Source organism: Tasmannia lanceolata, unplaced genomic scaffold (genome assembly GCF_043159265.1).
Source record: "Tasmannia lanceolata isolate RefF3 unplaced genomic scaffold, GAP_Taslan_0.1 ptg000011l, whole genome shotgun sequence".
NCBI classification, from domain to species: Eukaryota; Viridiplantae; Streptophyta; class Magnoliopsida; order Canellales; family Winteraceae; genus Tasmannia; species Tasmannia lanceolata.
The window spans coordinates 21,455,443-21,467,279 of record NW_027518688.1 but is presented as its reverse complement, the minus strand read 5'-3'; positions in this window follow the sequence as shown (position 1 = coordinate 21,467,279).

The following is an 11,837-nucleotide window of genomic DNA, read 5'->3' as shown; positions in this document are numbered from 1 at the left end:
GGTGTAGGCTTGCGTAGATCAGTATTTTTTGAAAAGTACTATACGGCTTACAATTGGATGATCCAAACCATCCATTTGATGGGCCACAATGTAAATACGTTGTGACCCAAAAATCATTTCCATAAGATGATCCCAGCCTTCCGATCTATAGAGGAAATGCATGTTATGGAAACCTCAATAGGTCGGAAGGCTAGGATCATCCTATGGAAATAATTTTTTGGCCACAACCTATTTAGGGCCATAGGATGATCCAAACCGTCCATTTGATGGGCCACAACGTAAATAGGTTGTGCCCCAAGAATTTTAGTCGTGATATTCCCACATCCCCTGATTTTTCGAGTTTTTATATGGTCTAAGCTTGCGTAGTTCAGTCTTTTTCAAAAAGTACTATACGGCATACGATTGGATGATCCAATCCATCCCTTTGATGGGCCACAATGTAAATAGGTTGTGCCCCAAAATTCATTTCCATAAGATGATCCCAGCCTTCTATTCTATAGATGAACCACATGTTATGGAAACCTCTATAGATTGGAAGGCTAGGATCCACCTATGGAAATAATTTTTTTGTGAGAATATAAGAATATACCATGCTCTACGTGAACGTGACCCGTCATACAGTGTGGTCCCCAGTTTTGTACCCACCATATATCAAAAACAGTGTAAGCATCGAACAATATCTTGATATGGAGATGGCTCCAAATTTAGGGCGGCTTTGAATTTTCCCTGCACAAATGCCATTAATGGGGCCTCAACGATATGTCTACTTGGTACATCACATATCTCTACCGAATGACAATGTCTCTCTCGTCCCTTATCTCTAGCTTCCGCGGGCAGTCTATAGAGATAAGATTAGATCCCAATAAATGGCATAAGTTTAGTTAGGATTTGCATTATTAGTCGTTTCTTAATTTGTTATTCACTTAGTGGGCTAGCAAAAGTTTTAGGTCTTTGAATAGGTAGGCCTTGCCCAGAAAATCATCTCCATAGGATGATCCTAATCCTAAACTTGAAGGCACCATAAAAAAAACTGAAGAGTTAGCATCATCCTAGCTATGAAGATGATTTTTGGGGGAACACAACTGAGTATTATCTTTGAACAGCTAGGCCCAACTGTGTTAAAAAAAATACATGCACCTACATGCGAAGACCATATATGATCTTTTTTTTAAATAAATACTTGGGCCCACCTTTTTCAAAATCCAAACCATCCATTTGCTGGGCCCAATGCAAACATGCCATTCCTATAAAATCATCTTCATAGGATGATCCTAACTCTTCCATCTCTATACCGAGGACACCGTATGACAGATTGAAGAGTTAGGATCATTCTAGTCATATGCTTTTATGGGAAAGGAGATTTGCACCGGGGCCCAACAAATGAGTGGTTTGGATCGTCGAACAAGGTGGGCCCTAATGAATTTTCTAATAAATATTGATGTTTTACATTGACTTTAGTACTATGATATATGCCTAGATTTATTTTAGACATATGATTGTATTTGTCACGCCCCGAACCCAGAATTCGAGGTAAGGCGCACGTGATAGCCGCCGCATGCCCATAGGGTCGCCCCTACAAGCATGCAAGGCTCCTTTACAATCAACTATTCTCAACATTCAGAGCGACTAATAATTGCCGAAATTTTAGTCTCAATTAAAGCTCAAAGGAAATACATATATAGGTCTATAAATCTAAATCCAACAATACTCATTCGATAACAGTCACCTTAATAAAATAACAAAAGTCTCTAACTGGATTAATGAAAGAAAGCAAGAATCTCCTAAGCTCCTGCGACAGTGTAGCACGCCCCGATTTCCAACAACAACCACATGGACATGCAACGCCAAAACAACCACAAATATACAGAGCAACTAGCGGAAGCATTTTTTTATTCAAAAGAAAATCCAAAAGATAATTAATTAATCCCAATACCTTGGGGGCCACACGTCGCCCGATTCACACCGCTACGAATAATGATGTTCGTTCAGTAAATAAAAAAATTTAATTGTCTAACAAGCTACAATAGTCTCTAATAAAGCCAAGCCGTTTCTCACTCCCATTCCCCACGACCTGCTACCTACGGTTCATTATCTTAAGAATGATAGACAACGTGGAATGAGCTTTTATGCTCAATACATAACAAAGAATTTGCATCGGTTGGATCAAGTATACAAAACACGACCAAAGCATTTAAATAAGATAAATGCATATTTTTCCCAAAGCAAAACTAGTATCATGAAATAAATACAAAGCGACATAACTATCAATTGGAATAATCCGCACATAACTAATAGTTTGGAACACTACACACAGGTTTCATGATACAAATAATTCAACTAGTTCACAATTCCACACTAGACATAGCTATGGCCTCGATCACCTCTCAAAGTGACGGGCTATCACAATTTCCCAGCTTAACATCCCTTACTTGCGTGGTTGTCGATCGGACCCACGTAGTCACGGCCAAGTTTTACAGCTCCTACCTGGCAGAGGTAACGAATCGAAAACTTTCCCACCATCAAGCACTCACTATGGAGGAACAATACCGATCTTTACGTGACTACGCACCAGTTATCACCCTCCAACTAGTTAAGGTCGGGATATCAATTCATAGCTATGCTAGTAACCGTGCACAAGGCACCAACCGGCCCACCCAGACCCAATCATCAGTCACCATGTAGAAGGCACCAACCGGCCCACTTAGACCTAATCATCAGTCACGGCCCACTCGGGCCCAATCATAAACGTTCCATAGAGTAATAACGAACATACAACACAGATCAAATATCTAGAGATTTGCATGAAATGAAATCCAACAAAATACAGAAGAGTAAATCAACTAACAGATTTTTCGAAAATAAAACATATGCAAACCACGGTGTACTTGATCCAATACAGAAGGAGTTGATTGAGCATATTAGAGATGCTAAAACTCCAAAAGAAGCGTGGAAGGCACTCACATCTTTCTTTTCACGGGCGAACGATGCACGGTTGCAGTTCTTGGAGAACGATAGGATGATCCAAACCGTCCATTTGATGGGCCACAACGTAAATAGGTTGTGCCGCAAGAATTTTAGGCGTGGGATTATGATACTCGCACATCCCCTGATTTTTAGAGTTTTTATATGGTGTAAGCTTGCGTAGTTCAGTCTTTTTCAAAAAGTACTATACGGCATACGATTGGATGATCCAATCCATCCCTTTGATGGGCCACAATGTAAATAGGTTGTGCCCCAAAATTCATTTCCATAAGATGATCCCAGCCTTCTAGTCTATAGATGAACCACATGTTATGGAAACCTCTATAGATTGGAAGGCTAGGATCCACCTATGGAAATAATTTTTTTGTGAGAATATAAGAATATACCATGCTCTAGGTGAACGTGACCCGCCATACAGTGTGGTCCCATATTTTGTACCCACCATATATCAAAAACAGTGTAAGCATCGAACAATATCTTGATATGGAGATGGCTCCAAATTTAGGGCGGCTTTGAATTTTCCCTGCACAAATGCCATTAATGGGGCCTCAATGATATGTCTACTTGTCCAGGTGGATGATACTAAAGGTACATCACAGATCTCTACCGAATGACAATGTCTCTCTCGTCCCTTATCTGTAGCTTCCGCGGGCAGTCTATAGAGATAAGATTAAGGCCCAATAAACGGCATAAATGGCATAAGTTTTGTCACGCCCCAAACCGGGGTCCCTGAGACAGTGTAGCACGCCCCGATTTCCAACAACAACCACATGGACATGCAAGGCCAAAACAACCACAAATAACCGATATCAGAGATATACAGAGCAACTAGCGGAAACATTTATTTATTCAAAAGAAAATCCAAAAGATAATTAATTAATCCCAATACCTTGAGGGCCACACATCGCCCGATTCACACCGCTACGAATAATGATGTTCGTTAAGTAAATAAACAAATTTAATTGTCTAACAAGCTACAATAGTCTCTAATAAAGCCAAGCCGTTTCCCACTCCCATTCCCCACGACCTGCTACCTACGGTTGATTATCTAAAAAATGATAGACAACGTGGAATGAGCTTTTATGCTCAATACATAACAAAGAATCTGCATCGGTTGGATCAAGTATACAAAACACGACCAAAGCATTTAAATAAGATAAATGCATATTTTTTCCAAAGCAAAACTAGTATCATGATATAAATACAAAGCGACATAAGTATCAATTGGAATAATCCGCACATAACTAATAGTTTGGAACAGTACACCCAGGTTTCATGATACAATTAATTCAACTAGTTCACAATTCCACACTAGACATAGCTATGGCCTCGATCACCTCTCAAAGTGACGGGCTATCACAATTTGCCAGCTTAACATCCCATACTTGCGTGGTTGTTGATCGGACCCACGTAGTCACGGCCAAGTTTTACAGCTCCTACCTGGCAGAGGTAACGAATCGGAAACTTTCCCACCATCAAGCACTCCCTATGGAGGAAAAATACTGATCTTTACGTGACTACGTACCAGTTATCACCCTCCAACTAGTTAAGGTCGGGATATCAATTCATAGCTATGCTAGTAACCGTGCACAAGGCACCAACTGGCCCACCCAGACCCAATCATCAGTCACCATGTAGAAGGCACCAACCGACCCACTCAGACCTAATCATCAGTCACGGCCCACTCGGGCCCAATCATAAACGTTCCATAGAGTAATAATGAACATACAACACAGATCAAATATCTAGAGATTTGCATGAAATGAAATCCAACGAAATACAGAAGAGTAAATCAACTAACAGATTTTTCGAAAATAAAACATATGCAAACCACGGTGTACTTGATCCAATACAGAAGGAGTTGATTGAGCATATTAGAGATGCTAAAACTCCAAAAGAAGCGTGGGAGGCACTCTCATCTCTCTTTTCACGGGCGAACGATGCACGGTTACAGTTCTTGGAGAACGAGATCGGCTCATTAACACAAGGTAATTTATCTGTTTTTGATTATTTTATGAAAGCTAAAAACTTTTGTAATGAGATATCTCAATTAGACGAGGTGTCTAAGATTAGTGAAAGTCGGACGCCGAGAATGATTATCCGCGGCTTGAGGCTTGAGTTTAGTGGTTTTATCACTGCTATTCGGGGTTGGCCAACGCAACCGATTCTCCTGGAGTTGGAGAATCTCTTGATTAATCAAGAGATGTTGGCATGGCAAATGGCCGGATTGTCTGTGAAAGAAAATGAGGAAGCGCTTGCGGTGAATAGCAAGCGGAAGTGGAAGAAAAATAAAAAGCCAAAGGATGGCTATAAGAGGGATGATCGGGCTAATAACAATGACAATTCACAAGAAAAATGTGTTTTTTATTGTTATGGATGTGGGAAGCCCGGTCATAATAGAAGAAATTGTCGAGCTGAGATTGAGACCGATGATGGGAATTTTATTGTCGAATCCAAAGATTTTCAATGAACAGAGACCCATCGTAGACATGCATATCCCGTATCTCCTGTTAATCGATTTGATCTCATTCATCTCTCTTTGAAGTCCCCATCTTCCTCATGTAGTCCATTTAAATGCTTGAACCCCACAAATTCAGCTTGCATTCAAATTTATTTGCCTTCTGACTCAAGCCATCAGTATCAATATTCTATTGTTTGGATCTATTCTTTAGTACATCATTGAATAGTTGTAAGATGGAGTTCCATGTAGCAAGCATTTTGTTCACACTGCTTGAAATAATGGAAATCATCATGATCGGTTTGTGGCATAAATCCCCTCCTTATCAGGTAATGCCTCTTCCAGTTCTAGATGAATTGCGGGAAGACCTTTCTATGGACTTTGTGTTTGGTCTTTGGAACTCAACTACTGTTTCTTGCATAAGATAACAATATAAATTGACGGTCCGACTAAATTAAACTTAAACAATACTAGTTCAAGTTATTGTTTAGTTGGGTGCAAGGACAAGCAATCCTAGTCGTACCATTATATAATCACATTTCCAAACCATTTTAGTACGGATATTGAACTGATCAAATAATTGTTTTTATTTTCATTTATCAGATGTGGTGACCTTGGAGGTTTTTGGATCCTTTTGAAGAAATGGAAGATATATTGGCGGAATCAGATATTGAGTTGATTCATGTTAGAAGGTCTGCTAATGAGAAGGCAGATGCGTTGGCTTGAAGAGGGATAGTATGCAACTCGATGAATTGGTCTGATCAATTTCCTATTTGATGTCCCATTCATTGTGTAATTAGTTTTTTATTTTTTGTTCCGTAACTTTGGGTATTCCCTTTCGGGTGTTCCTTCTAATTCTTTTATAAAATTTGCCATTTCAAAAATAATTATCATTTATCAGATGAGTAACCGACTCTAAAAGAGTGGCTGGAGTAGAAATGGTGAAACTGTCCAATTTTCCGCCGATGTTTGTGAGTAAGATTGTCTTATCAGTTTGTTTTTCAACCATGACGCATTCTAGAAATACTGGTCCAGATCAGCCAGCTAATAAACCAATTTTATTTCGGGGTTGGGTTAGGGTTGAGGCCTCAGGCAACCGAATATAACCTGAACCCGACTCCCTAATTTTATCTGAGTTTACTTACTCATATTTCTATTATATTAAATTAAAGTTCAATGATGAATTCACACCCTTCTAAAATAAATTCATTCTCCCTCCCTCTCTCTCTCTTAAAACCATACCCACCCTCACAACTCTTAAAGTTCAATGATGAATTCACACCCGTCTAAAATAAATTCATTCTCCCTCTCTCCCCTCTCTCTCTCTCTCTCTCTCTCTCTCTCTCTCTCTCTCTCTCTCTCTCTCACACACACACACACACACACACAAACCATATATATATATACTCTCACAACCTTCTCTATCTCTGTCAACACAACTCCTTGGTGGGCCTAGCAAAAGTTTTAGGTCTTTGAATAGGTAGGCCTTGCCCAGAAAATCATCTCCATAGTATGATCCTAATCCTAAAATTGAGGGCACCATATAACAAACTGAAGAGTTAGCATCATCCTAGCTATGAAGATGATTTTTGGGGGAACACAACTGAGTATTATCTTTGAACAGATAGGCCCAACTGTGTTAAAAAAAAATACATGCACCTACATGCGAAGACCATATATGACCTTTTTTTTTAAATAAATACTTGGGCCCACCTTATTCAAAATCCAAACCATCCATTTGCTGAGCCCAATGCAAACATGCCATTCCTATAAAATCATCTTCATAGGATGATCCTAACTCTTCCATCTCTATACCGAGGACACCGTATGACAGATTGAAGAGTTGGGATCATTCTAGTCATATGCTTTTATGGGAAAGGAGATTTGCACCGGGGCCCAACAAATGAGTGGTTTGGATCTTCGAACAAGGTGGGCCCTAATGAATTTTCTAATAAATATTGATGTTTTACATTGCCTTTAGTACTATGATATATGCCTAGATTTATTTTAGACATATGATTGTATTTGTCACGCCCCGAACCCAGAATTCGAGGTAAGGCGCACGTGACAGCCGCTGCATACCCATAGGGTCGCCCCTACAAGCATGCAAGGCTCGTTTACAATTAACTATTCTCAACATTCAGAGCGATTAATAATTGCGGAAATTTTAGTCTCAATTAAGGCTTAAAGGAAATACATATATAGGTCTATAAATCTAAATCCAACAATACTCATTCGATAACAGTCACCTTAATAAAATAACAAAAGTCTCTAACTGGATTAATGAAAGAAAGCAAGAATCTCCTAAGCTCCAATCCAAGTGCCTGATCTCAGCAAGTCTACTGCCGCCATTCTGAATCTGAAAATTGTTAAACCACATAATGAGCTAACAGCCCAGCCGGTTTTCCAAATCCAAGCCAGCTAATAGGAAAACGAAAACAATGTAGGTGCGGGAAAAGAAGTAAAATGCTATAGAAATTTAGCCAATGCAGAAATTGATAGGAAGCAAGAAAATCATTTCTACATAAGCTACATAAGAAAAACACATTCTTTTACAAAAAAAGGTTCCAACCACTCGGTTATGCAGTTTTCCGCCTTGAAATCAATGACTAAGAATATATATTTCTAAACACTTGGTTTTGCAGTTTTTCCACTTAGAAATCAAATACTTAACAGTCTTCTCTGTGGCCAATTTCCAACCTTATTGGCAAGTAGCGTAACCCAAGGCGAACACTCGTTCACAGGACTCACAGGTCCAAAAGCGCGCAATGTAATATTATCAATAGCCAGAGGACTCCCTACTGGCGGCCCGAGATCAACCTTACGGGCAGAGAAAATTTGACCGGTCTACATGATCACGTCCTGTGTATTCACCCACTGGTAGGTTGGGCACTAGATCCCCACCAGAGATCAACCTTACTGGCGGAATCAATTCCATACCAAGACTGTATACAATTATAGAGAGAAGCAATTTAATGTTTGCAATACCGTGCCATAAATTTTGTAAACGCTTCAAGCCATAGGGGACTCCCCCCATTCCAATCTATGAAAGCCATATCGTAAACAAAGTGCTTTTCAAATTGTTTGCTTCATGAATTCTAGTTTTCAAAATCATGTTCTTCATAAATCTTTTTATGTATAAGAATGAAAACATTTCAAGACTAAAGGATACCATGCATAATGACATTCAACTATTTAGAATGACATGCTAAAAAACGGCCAGTGAGAATCTTCTCCAAAACAGGTTCCAAGTGAGAGTAGATATGCAAAAATTGTAATAGAAAGCTTTCAACTTAGCTAATGTAAATATTTGATAATATACTGACATAGGGTAGGATCACCTAGCTTAAGAGCTACTCTAAGAATTTCCTTTAGCGAAGCACCCAGTTGAAACTTGTGGCTGTTATTTTGGGCGAGATCCATGGTAACAGAAAACTTCAGTCAATTTGTGAACATCCATTATCAAGAATATTGCTTTTATAATCTGTTTGCAGGTTGCCGAAATCCGAAATGATGAAGGACAACAAGGGCTTCAATTGGATAAGAGGGATGTCTTCTTGGAATAAAGAACTACTGGGTGAATTTCAGCAGCTTATAAATCTTAGAAGAAATCAACAAGTGACAAGGAATTCCATTGCAAAGGCTGGGTTAGAAGGGAAAAATTATAAGGTTTCTAGCCTTCAAAAACTCACGACCACTTATTTCCAATGTAGAGGTTTTCAATGGTTGCATTCCATCTATAAAGGCACTGTTATTTCTAGAAGGTAATCCAAAATGAGTCAGCCACTACCAACAGATTTCTTCTCTTCCTCTAATAAGAATGGAATCCCATCTAACTATGGAAGCAAGGACCTCCAATAAGCCTATGAAGCAGCTCTTTTCTATAGATACGATTGCAAAAATAGATGCTACCTTATTCTCTACTAGCTGAAAAATCTATAGGAGGAAACCTACCAAGATTGCATCTTGAAATGATAGAGCTTCCTAATACATCCTACCCACTAGTGGAATATTCTATTCAAGGTAAAATTTAACTTTAGTGAAGGTGTTATATTCGGTCAATTGCTTTCCAAAATGAGCAGCCTTGTAAAAAGTGTTCAAATGGACTTTACTCCATTGATGATAATAGCACCCTTTACCATTTTCAATGTCTCCTGCCTAAACATAATGCTTCAATTTGAAAAAGATACCCACTTCCAAGTAATTATTCCTAAACTTGACATTGGTAATGGCACTCATTCCAATAAAATTAATCTTAAGTCCATTTGATAATAACACCCATTACAAGTAGTTAAAACATGTTCAAGCATTGGGGCTGGGTGTTACGTAATTACCCCCTTCAAAGAATTTCGTCCTCGAAATTCACATACAAGAATAGTTCTCTCTCTCTCTCTCTCTCTCTCTCTCTCTCTCTCTCAACGATTTCTAAACTGAACTTAACACTTGAAACGATGCACCTCCTGAAACTGGATTCTTCCAGATCTACCATGCTTACTGGCTGATCACAAGGGAGATTGACATTTGTGAAAAGAAATGGAAACTACTACCTACCAATCCTCAAAGTTGTAAGATAGGTTCTTCAATAATCTTCAAAATCGTAGATAAACTTCTAATGGGTTACAAGATCATAAGCCTACGCTCTCATAGTGCACGAAATCATGTCTAGTATTCCACTGGCACCCAAGGTCATCCTCTATATTCATAAAAAGAGAAGAAAAAAAATTCATAGATCATAAAACTAGGTTCTCACAGTGTATATGACCATGCCTAAGATTTCCTTAGTTTCCAATTTCACCAATTATGTCCCAAAGATCCACAAGGTCACAAACCGTGCTCTACCTAAAAAGAACCTTGCATGGTCCTAACATCTTAGATTCCACCCAACTATCACTTCTCAGATTACTACCCCGTAGGACCTAAAGCCTAAGCTTTGATACCACTTTACTGTCACGCCCCGAACCCAGAATTCGAGGTAAGGCGCACGTGACAGCCGCCGCGTGCCCATAGGGTCGCCCCTACAAGCATGCAAGGCTCCTTTACAATCAACTATTCTCAACATTCAGAGCGACTAATAATTGCGGAAATTTTAGTCTCAATTAAGGCTCAAAGGAAATACATATATAGGTCTATAAATCTAAATCCAACAATACTCATTCGATAACAGTCACCTTAATAAAATAACAAAAGTCTCTAACTGGATTAATGAAAGAAAGCAAGAATCTCCTAAGCTCCAATCCAAGTGCCTGAACTCAGCAAGTCTACTGCCGCCCTTCTGAATCTGAAAATTTTTAAACCACACAATGAGCTAACAGCCCAGCCGGTTTTTCAAATCCAAGCCAGCTAATAGGAAAACGAAAACAATGTAGGTGCGGGAAAAGAAGTAACATGCTATAGAAATTTAGCCAATGCAGAAATTGATAGGAAGCAAGAAAATCATTTCTACATAAGCTACATAAGAAAAATACATTCTTTAACAAAAAAAGGTTCCAACCACTCGGTTATGCAGTTTTCCACCTTGAAATCAATGACTAAGAATATATATTTCTAAACACTTGGTTTTGCAGTTTTTCCACTTCGAAATCAAATACTTAACAATCTTCTCTGTGGCCAATTTCCAACCTTATTGGCAAGTAGCGTAACCCAAGGCGAACACTCGTTCGCAGTACTCACAGGTCCAAAAGCGCGCAATGTAATATTATCAATAGCCAGAGGACTCCCTACTGGCGGCCCAAGATAACCTTACGGGCAGATAAAATTTGACCGGTCTACGTGATCACGTCCAATGTATACCACTTTACTGTCACGCCCCGAACCCAGAATTCGAGGTAAGGCGCACGTGACAGCCACCGCATGCCCATAGGGTCGCCCCTACAAGCATGCAAGGCTCCTTTACAATCAACTATTCTCAACATTCAGAGCGACTAATAATTGCGGAAATTTTAGTCTCAATTAAGGCTCAAAGGAAATACATATATAGGTCTATAAATCTAAATCCAACAATACTCATTCGATAACAGTCACCATAATAAAATAACAAAAGTCTCTAACTGGATTAATGAAAGAAAGCAAGAATCTCCTAAGCTCCAATCCAAGTGCCCGATCTCAGCAAGTCTAGTGCCGCCCTTCTGAATCAGAAAATTGTTAAACCACATAATGAGCTAACAGCCCAGCCGGTTTTCCAAATCCAAGCCAACTAATAGGAAAACGAAAACAATGTAGGTGCGGGAAAAGAAGTAACATGCTATAGAAATTTAGCCAATGCAGAAATTGATAAGAAGCAAGAAAATCATTTATACATAAGCTACATAAGAAAAATACATTCTTTTACAAAAAAAGGTTCCAACCACTCGGTTATGCAGTTTTCCGCCTTGAAATCAATGACTAAGAATATATATTT